The sequence below is a fragment of the Antechinus flavipes genome, chromosome 5 (genome assembly GCF_016432865.1).
Source record: "Antechinus flavipes isolate AdamAnt ecotype Samford, QLD, Australia chromosome 5, AdamAnt_v2, whole genome shotgun sequence".
NCBI classification, from domain to species: domain Eukaryota; kingdom Metazoa; phylum Chordata; class Mammalia; order Dasyuromorphia; family Dasyuridae; genus Antechinus; species Antechinus flavipes.
This window is the reverse complement of record NC_067402.1, coordinates 53,925,022-53,936,847: the sequence shown is the minus strand read 5'-3', so window position 1 is coordinate 53,936,847 and position 11,826 is coordinate 53,925,022.

Below are 11,826 nucleotides of genomic sequence, written 5' to 3'. Positions count from 1 at the left end.
CATATTAAATCCTTGACAATCTCTTTCCAATCTATCTTTCCAGACTGATTTCACATTATTCTCTGTCATGCATTCTTTGCACCAGACAAACAAGCTTATTTGTTATTTCTCTTACATGATATTTCCATTTCTTGTCTTTCTCTATGCTTTTGCCCATACAAGTTGTCCCCCGTTCCTGGAATAAACTCCTTCACTCAGCTCTTTGAAATTGCAAGCTCCCTTCATGGCTCATCTCAAGTGATATCTTCCAGAGGAGGTCTTTCCTGTTTAAATTATTTTTTTTTTAATCTACACATACTTTGTTTTTTACTTATAAACTTATCGTAGCCTCTCCATATCCTGTAAAATATAAATTTCTGGAGTGCAAAGAACATTTCATTTTTTCCATTGTGTCTGATTCATAGTAATAGTTAAGCAAATAATGGAATTCCAATCAAGCTATTTGAAATTCTAAATGATGATGCTAAGGTATAGATTACATCCCACTCCTACAGAAGGGCAATGTCAAGGAAAGTTCAAATTACTGAACAACTGCATTCATTTCACATGCTACCAAGATATACTTAAGATTCTGCAGGCTAAGTTTCAATAGTAGATGAACCAAGAACTACTGGAAGGGCAAGCAGAGGAACTAGAAACCAAATTGCCAACATTTACTGGATTATCGAGAAAGCAATGGAGTTCCAGAAAAATATGTGTTTCTGCCTCATTGACTACACTAAAACCTTTGACTGTGTGGATCACAAGAAAATGTGGCAAGTCTTCAAAGAGATGAGAGTGCATGTCTCCTGAGGAACCTGTATTTAGGTCAAGAAGCAATACTCAAAACATGGAAGAACTGATTGGTTTAAGACTGGAAAAGAAGTACAAGGCTCTATATTGTCATCTTACTTATTTAACTTATATGTAGAGTACATCATGTGAAATGCTAAGCTAAATGAATCAAAAGCTGGAATTCAGGTTGCTGAGAGAAATAGCAATAGTCTAAGATGTGCAGATAATATACTTTGATGGCAGAAAATGAAGAATTCAGAAGTCTTCGGATGAGAAGTGAAAGAGAATGGATTGGAACTAACCAAAAATAAACTAAGATCTTAGCAACTAGTGGCATACAAGAGAAGAAATGGAAGTAGTATCAGATTTCATATTCTTGGGTTCAAAGATCACTGTAAGTGGTGACTGTAGCCAGGATATTAAAAGATCCCATGAATTATAAGCAAAGTTGAGATTTGAATAAGGATTCTTTGAACCCAAATCAAGTACCCTTTCTACCACAAGATTTGCTCAAGATCACATAGCTGATAGGTAAATAGGGATCTCAAATTCAGGTTGAATGAAGTTTTCTGCTCCATCTATTTTTACTAATATTTATAAATCATTTATATCATAAACATTCTCCATTCTTCTTAGAATACCTAATCTTGACTCAAACTTTCTTTAATTTGTAAGAGACCTAGAATAAACAATCATGAAATGTTATTCCAATAGGAGGAAGCAATATCAGTGAGATGTATTAATACTCCACAGAACTGTGAGCATTAATCCTTATCTAGTCAGTCCTAAAACCTCTCTCTTTATTCCATGTCTCAGAGTCACAGATGAGATAAAAAATATGATAGGAAAATAATTCTTTAAATGTTAAAAGTTATGCAAATGCAAGACAGTTCATTAATTATGGATGTACCATTCAGCCAAGGTATTCAGCTACAAGTGATTAACTTGTTTAAATTGCTTGTCAGAGACAGTATGTTCATTAGTAATTACAATGGACAAGCATATTCTGAGCATTACTAATGCTCTGAAGTAAGAAGAGGAGCTGGTAGGGAACAATAGCAGAAAAAAACCCAAAACAACAGAACCCCTTTAAATATTCTTCTGCAAATGAATGATCAAGTGGCTACATTCACTTATTTTTTCCTCTCTAAACTAAGGTCAGAGTTAATGGAATGAAGGCACTTGCCTCCGTCAGAAAATTTAACTTAGTTAAAGGTCCTTAAACCTGGCTTGTAACTCAGAATTTTGATCATTGTTAAATCATTTTTCTAAGGGCTTACTTATGCTGTACTTGTGTAACTTGGTATTTTCTCAAAAGTTTGCCTTTCATAAACTTGTCATATAAAGTGGATCAGAAGGAGACATTTAAAGGTATATATAGATCCCATTTTAAAATCTGTTATCACTCTATAAAGAAGTCACTTCTTGATTTTGATTTTGTTTTACTAAGAGTACAATATGTACTTTAATCCACAGGGTATTGGTATAACTTTCCAGAGAATCCTAGCTTTCTGGAAAGTCTTTTGAAGGGAAAGAGTAGAGGTAATTTATTATATTGACTGCACTTTAGCAAAATCCATATTGGGACAAACTATAGTTGTGTGCAGATATCCAAGAACTCAAATGAAATAATTCTTTCTCCTAGCTTATCCTTTGTTACCCCTTCATCACTCATTGAAGATTCATCTTTCCTCCTGTTCCACCACTGAGTCCTTAGTAACTTTTTTTTTCAAAACCCTTCTTTTATTCTCTTTTCCTATCTGGAGAAAAGCCAGGCCATCAAATATATTGATGTATTGGTTTCAGTTCAAATGTTGCCTCTGACATATGCTTGTGTTGTAATCTTGTCGCAATCTATCAGTGCCCTCAGGTGTAATGCTGGAGAAACTGAGGCAAGATAGAGATTAGAGAGTATTTAATAATTTTTTTAAAAGAGATTTACTGGGACCAAAAGGATCCATGGTTTGGTCCCAGGGCTGAATGAGACTATTGTCTCCAAGAATCCAGCAAACAATGTGAGTTCTCAATCTCACATATACACATGGCTCAGACTCGGGGTAGACTGAGGCAAGGGCAGAGTCGGGGTGCTAAGAGTGGAACCGGACTCTGACAGGGTGGGGCGAGTCACGGAAGATGGGATGACATAATGGAGGAGGCATCCTGGAGAGGGGGAGAAGCATCTTGATAAGACAGTATCTGATATTCTGATAGCTTGGGATGGGGAGAGACATTCTGATATTCTAAAATATAAGATCTTTTATCCTTATCAAATATTCTAATTAAGAGGGAGGGGTGGTTTTGCAGGATTGAGCAGAACAATTATTAAGTGAGGCAGAACAATTAGGGAAACTGAGTCAGGACAATAAAAGAGAACTGGGGCATAACCCAGGTAGCCTTCTAAGATGCAGAGGAGAGATGTGGATGTGTATTGGTAAAAATGTCTTCCTTCTTAAAAAATGTCATCTACATCCAGAGAACTATGGAGACTAAATATGGATGAAAGCATAATGTTTTCATCTTTTTTGGTTGTTTTTTCTTTTTCATAGTTTTTTTTTCTTTTGGTCTGATTTTTCTTGCACATGACAAATATGGAAATATGTTTAAAAGAATTGCACATATTTAATATATTTCAGATTGCTGTCTTGGTGAAAGGGGGAGTAAAGAAGGGAGGGAGAAAAATTTAGAACACAAAGTCTTACAAAAATGAGTGTTGAAAACTATTATTACAGGTATTTGGAAAAATAAATACTATTAAAAAAAATTTCTTCCTGAAATTTTCCCTAGACCAATGAAATCTATAGCCCTTGTCCCTAGGATATTAGAGCTAGAAAAAAAAAAAACTTAGAAAAAGCCTTTGAGTCTAACCTTTTAATTTTACACATGAGTAAGTTGAGGCTGAGAGGTTGAAAGATATACCCAGTGATTATCTTGGGTGTTTTTTTTCCTTTTCTTTAAGATCTCTCTTTCTTAGAATTACAGATTTTGAGCTAGAAAGGACTTGGTAGATCATATAATCAGAGGTTAAATGATTTGCCCATCACCTAAATGACAAGATGTCAGACTGGACTTTTAGTTCATATTCTCTGATGCCATATATAATGCTCTTTCCACTGTGCCACAGCACCTATTAAACCTCTCACTTTTTCTTGATTTATTAATTTAATGGCCTGAGTCATTACTACTATCAGGGATGGCTATTATTAAGGAATTGTTGGTATGTGGAATTTGAAATATACTTACTCTGGAATGGTGATCTAAGGAAACAAAACACATAGTTTTGCAAGAAATTCTTATTTCCAACAAATTTGCAGTACCTGAGGTGGGGGATTGTTGGATTTGAAAGGGGATTACAATTTTGTATGTTTGAAATCCCAGTGGACAGAAAGCACTTTGAGAAAGTTTAAATATATTGTAGTATAATAATATGCTGTGTTTCCTTTTGACTGGGATAAAGATGGGACTTGTGATTTAACTGGCATACAGAATTCCCTCCACCAGTATAGATCAGCACATTTTTGCCAATTATCATCTTAGAGTTAAATAACTTGTTCGGGTCACATAGAATATGTAAGAGATGGGACTTGAACCCAAGTTTTCTTCTTTCCTTGATGCTGACTTTTTGATGAACTTGTCATTTATTTTTCTTTGATCAAAGCAATCACTTTATCAGATGCCATAAAGATATCCTATCCTAAAAAACAAAACACCAAATAATTTCCGGTAAGTATTAAAAACTCCCCTTTCTGGATCAAGGTAGGGGTTGGAGTAGGAACACAAAAGACAATGCGATTGTGAAATTCCCTGGGCTATAGTCAACAGATGTGCAATGGTGGACTAACACATTATTTTTTTTCTCTCATGAGTTTCTCCAACTTTGATTGGTTTGTTGAATAACATGGGTCTGGCTTCACCAGCAACTCTATCTCTGACTAAAGATCTTTCTCCTAATATTTTATTGATTTTTAAAATCTAGACATCCTGAGAGGAGGATACTCAAGCTTAGGTATTATAGTGCTTTGAGCCATCAAGACCAAACTGTAGTAACTTAAAGAACTGAAATATTTGGATTGAAAAATTAAACTTTTCTTTTCTTTGGATTTTGTGGCATCATACCTCACAATTTTAAACTAAGTAGTATTTTGTTGTTCAGTTGTTTTCAGTCATGAACAGTTTTCATGACCACATTTTGGAATTTTCTTGGCAAATGTACTTGCTATTTTGCTATTACCTTCTCTAGCTAGTTTTACAGACAAGAAAACTGAGTCAAATTGGGTCAAATGACTTACTGAGGCTCATATAGCTAGTAAGTATCATATTTGAACTCAAGAAAATGAGGTTTCCTGACACCAGGCCTAGCATTCTGGCCATTGTGCCACCTAGCTGTTCAAATAGTGTTTACTCCTCACTTATATACCCTTGAAAACTCAATATTAAATTAATAAAACCAGTGTCTTTTTCCCTCTTGGCAGATGATGTTTTGCATGAAAATTCCATAATGAATATCTTTGATTATATGATAATCATTTCATAAAGTCCAACTTTCAAGGTATTGAGTGAATAGTAATCCTCACATTATTTCCATGAGGTAAAAATCAATGTTTCTTTAATTCTTCAAGTGAAAAGAAATCATAACAGCTGTTCTTAAAATCACAAATAAACTAAGCCTAGAAAAAATCGTAGAATTTTGTGTTCTCAGTTTTCAGCGTCATGAACTTCGATTCACAAAGTTCAACCACAAAGATGATTTTAAATTTTGGAAAATAGTAGTCATAAGAAAACGTTCCACTCAAAGCCTACTCAATGACTCATTATGGCATCAAGTTGAATCTGGGTCTTAGAGTATTACATTAATGATACAAAGGCTCTGGTGTATCCTAGAAAAATTTAGAATCCAAGACCTGCCTGTAGAATGTAATTTCCTTGAGGGTAAGAACTATTTCCTTTTTCTTGTTCTTTCTCCAGTGCTTAGCACAGAGCTTGGCACATAATAGACCCTTAAGAAATGCTTGATCAATTGACTAGCCTAACTATCAATAGAGATGATCTTTATCAGAAAGTTGGACAGTAAATGAAGAATTATTTTTGGCGTAGCCACTTGTAATGATCATCTGCTGAAAAAGAAAGGAGTTGTCATCCAATGTGGTATGGGGCAGCAGATACCTTAGAGTAGTCATAGAATCATCCATACTAAAGTATTGAATAGAAAAAATGTTAACAATCTATACCTTATGCAATCATAAGATTTTATAATCAGTCTTTAATTATATAAGATTTTGTGTAAGGTGCAAAAACTTTTCTCTATCCTAAGGACAGAAGAAAAAGATGTACAATAGAAGGAGGGTTTGGTATTCAATAGATACATGAATTTCTGGACCTTCTGTCAAGAAATATTTTTTTGATTTCCTTACTGATGCACACCTGCCTTTCTCTCCTTTATTGACCTCAGAGAATGAAAGCTGTTTATGGCAAACATTGGTTGTTAGGAGAAAGATGGGAATGCATGGAAAAGCTGAATAATATTTTTGAGGGCATAGGAATTATCAATATGACCTAATTTCCCTTTTGGCTCAGTGATTTATTGGAAACAGGGCCTGAACATTTTTTCTCCTGCTCTCCTTCCCTTAGTCAAAATAATCCCTCATAGTCCTATCCTCATCAAAGTGAACGGAACACTAGTTAAAGAGTCAGAAAAGACTACTTGCTAGTTGTGGGACCATTGGTAAAGTCATTTTATCTCTCTGAAGTTCAGTTTTTTCACCTATAAAACTGGGGATATAATAATACCCTGAGATAGCTAAGTTTGGGGTTTATGAGGATCTAATAAGTCTATAATTAGGAAGGTAAAATCTTTTGCTTATAAATATCAAATACAACTCAACCTTCAGCATACATTTGATCATACATTTGATAGATAGATGATAGATAAAAGATAATTATGTCTATCTATCTATCTATCCAAAAGAATAACTTAATTTCCCAGGGAAGAAATTGTAATTCATTGCCTCTCAATCTTATCTCATATTAAATGTGAGATCTGGACTCTTTTTCTCAGCCTTTCTTGTTTACTTATAACTTATTTAGTTATAAGTAAACTACTTATAGACTTGTTTAGGGATGGTGATGATACATAGTTAGAAATGTTTTCCACTATCTGATGATGTTCACAAATTGTTCCTCCATCCCACTCCCCTGCCGCTCTGTGGTTGTTGTAATTGCTGGTTTCCCCCCTCACTACTGAACTCCCATTGTTTAATAGAGAAATGAATAGCCACTAAATCCTGTACTTAATGCTAGCCTCACAAAAAGATTTGGGGAAAGAAAGGCTGAGAAAAAGAGTCCAGATCTCACATTTAATATGAGATAAGATTGAGAGGCAATGAATTACAATTTCTTCCCTGGGAAATTAAGTTATTCTTTTGGATAGATAGATAGATAGACATAATTATCTTTTATCTATCATCTATCTATCTATCTGTGCCTGATGCTAGGACTATGCTGAAAAAACCAAAATTGTTCCTGTGTTCCAGGTACATAAAATCTGCTGCAAGTTTTTTCATAGATGAGAAAACCAAAGTCCCTTAGTAGTTGCTCTCAAAAAGTAGTCCTAGGACCCCCTAAAGGTCCTCAATGCCATTTCAGAGGTTTATGAGATCAAGACTATTTTCATAATCATGCTAAAATATTATTTGCTTATTTAATTATTTCTTCCCTCACTAATGTACTGTAGGTGGAGTTGTGAACTGATTCAACCATTCTGGAGAACGATTTGGAACTATTCTCAAAAGGCTATAAAACTGTGCATGTCCTTGGATTCCACAATACTATTATAAGATCCATATGCCAAAGAGATTTGTTTTAAAGGGGAAAAGGATGTATTTGTACAAAAATATTTATGAGTTATTTTTGTGATGGCTAAAAATTGGAAATTGAGGGGATGCCCATCAATTGGCAAATAGCTGAACAAGCTGTGATATATGATTGTGATGGAATATTATTGTGCTATAAGAAATGACAAGCAGAACCTGAAAGGATTTACATGAACTGATATAAAGTGAAGTGAGCAGAGCCAGGAGAATATCACACAATAATTATAACATTACACAATGAACAACTGCAAATGATTTACCTCTTCTCGGCAATATTGTGATTCAAGACAATCCCAAGGACTCGGGATAAAAAAAAAATGTCATCCATCTCTAGAGAAAAAAACTGATGTTACCTGAATAGATTGAAACATACTATCCTTCTCTTTTTCTCTAATCCTTCCTTTCTCTCTTCTCTTTCTTCCTTTCTTTCTCTTCCTCTTCCTTCCTTCCTTCTTTCCTTCTTTCTTTTCTTCCTTCCTTCCTTCCTTTTCTTCCCTTCCTTTTCCTTCCCTTGTCTTGCACAAGAAGACTAATATGGAAATGTTTTCTATGATTACACATGTGTAAGCTAGATCAGATTGCTTACCATTTTAGAGAGGGGGTAGGGGTGGGAGAGATTGAATTTGAAACTCAAAACTTAAAAAAGTAAATATTAAAATTGTTTTGACAAGTAAATTTTTTTGGTGGAGGGGGGGAGAATTTCAGAAACCGTAATTTGAAGAGGATAAGGGTTTTAATATATTGAGTTTAGAAGGTAGAACATTCTACTTAGTCTATAAAGGTGTGTAAACAGGATATATAATGTTCTAAATGTCCTAGATGAGGAACAGCAAAAAGGGCATTTTGTATAGGTGATAGTGTTGATAAAAAGGAATAATATATCAAATAATATATCAAAAAATAGGCTGAACCCAGGTGGTGAAGGATTTTAAATGAGAAAGGGATTATTGGGAAACACTGATTAACTGAATTGTAGATTGACATAGAATATTTGTGCGTCAGGAATATCATTATGTTAGCTCTTGGGAGGATGGATTAGAGAAGGAAAGAAATGAAGTAGCATGAGGGATAACTTATGGACAAATCACATGGCATTCAGGCAATATTGAGAGACACAGGTAGTATCTCTCTCTTCCCATCAACACTCACACTTTCTGAATATTAGATGGACTCTCCCTGTGAAATACATGAGAATGAAATGGAGGAGTCCCAGAGTAAATTAAGAGTGGGTAGCTTGAAATCTGCACTGCTGGAAGGAAAATCTATATCAGTGAGAATGACAAAACATTAGAACAATAAATACAAAGTTTTAAAGGTAGTAAAAATGCTTTTAATTACTATTTGTATAACTCTTCAATCAAAAATAATAAACATCACTAGCCATAAAAATTAACTTTTAGGATTACTTTAGTCTTTATTATAGAACAATATGAAATTAAAATACAGAAATGGAAAATTGGTGATTGAGAAAGAATCATCCTTCTAACCCGACTCAGCTCTCAAATGCAACATCAGGACAAGAAATGTTATGATTCTTTTGGTCTATCTATTTTTAAATGTTCCCACCATTTCCACTGGCAGGCTAAAATTCAGGAAAACACAACTCAGACTATCAGAGTACATCTATTGACTTTCCTCTTATTCTCATGGTTATTTAGATACCATAATTATATTTTGTCAAATTGTTTATTTCATTTTGCATAAATGTTCTCCTCATAAAAAACTAGCTCTTTAACAAAAAAGATGGCGTAGAAATGGAAAAATGTCAAGGAAAAAGTAAAATAAATTAAACCATATGACAAAATTCTAATGAAAATTTAATGCAGTTTTAGAAATTGTCTCTTCTTCCTCTATTTAGTAACACATTCTTTAAATATACTTTTTATTCTGTAGCTTTTCAAAAGAATTTATTATTTAGTAATAAGATATATAATTAAAAGTAAAATTTAAAACATCATTTTTTTTCCTGAAAGTAGACAATAATAAATTTTACTAACATAATATTGCATACTAATTCATTTGCTTAAGGAACATTTATTAAATGCCTACTTATACTAGGTATATTAATTAGGATCCTACTTATACTAGTAGAGTACTAGAATTACAGATGGAAAAAACCTGAATTTGAAACCTGGCCTTAGACATTTAATAACTTCTCTGATCCTAATAAGTAATTTAAATTCTTTCAGCCTCAGTTTCCTCATTTGTAAAATGAGGTGGCTGTCCCAGGGTGGTTGTGAGGATCAGATATGATAAAATATGAAAAATGTTTGCAAAATTTGAAGTACTATATGAATATTAGATATTGTCATCATCAACAATAGATCAATCATCATCATCATCATTATATAATGGACTATATTAATTTATAGAAGAGAAACACAAATTCTCCTAAGCAACACTTCCAGGTTTGTGCTTCTTTTATTTTAGACATGTAGGGATCTATCAGACCACAAAGAACTAGTTCTAGCCCTAGCTTTGCTTTGAAATACTGGTATGAATATTTAGAATTCACAGCTTCTCTGGACCTCCTCATCTGTAAAATCAAGATATTGGATCCATAATTTAATGTTTCTCCAGCAGTGGGAAGGAACTTAGAAATAGTTTTCTAGTCAAATACTCTCACTTTATAGATAAGAAGGGAGATTGAGTGATTTGTTCAATGTCACTTAAGTAATAAGGAAGAGAGATAATATTTGAACCCCAGATCATTTGACTCATGATTGATCTCTATTTCCACTAGACCACATTACCTCTTACACAGTCCAATTCTTTGATTCCGTGAAAACATAAAGAGAAATACACACTGTAAGTTAATAGCAAAGTAACGTGCTGTATTGTGATCAGTTTACACTTACTTTGGGAATACCCTCCTTGAGGAAATTGAACTTCTTTGGGGGGGAATATGATGCTAGGTGATTAAATATCTTCACTCTGCATTCCAAAACAAAGTATCAGCCAGATAAAAGCCCAGCATAACAAGGTTTAATAAGAGCTTGCTTTCATGTGTGGTTAAGAAATATGCATGACATTTTCCTAAGAAAGATTCCTCCTGTTACCAAAAAAAGAAAGAAAAAAACAACTGTAATGAACAAACTATTCAGTGAGTTTATGAAATATTTTTACTTCATTATGCAAAGTATTAGAATGGCCTCAACTCCTTAGCAATCCAGATGTCAACAATGAGTAGTTCTAGTAGTTGTTGAACCAAACAATGTTTAATTCTCATACTTTTGAGTATGATTGAAATGTTTCTTCAAGTGGTATCCTGCTGTGCTTATGAATCATATTGCTTAGTAATAGTATATTGTAGCAAGGCGGATCTTTTTCATCTCGAAGCATGAATGAAATTTAACAATAATTTGGCCAACTGGCTTTATTCTGGACATCAAGGATGTCTTGAAATATTAGCTGTTGTTGTCATTTAAATCATAAAAATGAAACAGATGCAAAATGCCATGTGGGAATAACAATAATAATTCTTGTACAAGGTGACTTTCCTCCTAGAATTCTCAAAAATAATTAAAACCTTGGAGCCACTGTCAGAGATATAACAAAAAGATACCTGATAAATTTTTGTTTGCTTGACAAAAATGCATTCTCAAGCATACTCAATAATTTTCTGCTATAGTATGAAATAAGAAAGGACTATTACATTTGATTAAAACAACAGGTGGAGGAGGATTTAATTACTAGATCTTAATTATTGCTAAGATGTTTCTTTTTTTCACCAAACATATAAGACATAATAGATTCATTGACTGATTCTCAAAGATGAGGTCTTGCACAAGTAATTGTACCTCCTTGGGTCTCAGCTTCCTCATTCAAATATGAGAGTGTTGTACTAGGAATGGTGACTATGGTATTGGATTGAAATTAGGAGCATCCAAGTACAAAATAGATTAGTTGTGTTTCTTTGGGCAAATCACTGAATTTCTATCTCATTTACAAAATAGAGGTGGAAGATTGGACTTGACTTCTAGGTTTTTTTGGGGGCTATATCTAAGATTTTGTGACTAGATAACTTTGAATTTCCCTTTAGTCTTAAACCCTATTATACTATGAAGCAACAAAATAAAATCAGTCTAAATCTAGGAACCTGGTAGTAGTCTTCATGGCCTAAAGAACAGAGCAAACCCTCAGCAGCTTAGTCAGTAAAAGGAGGACATTGCATGCTCAGAAGTTT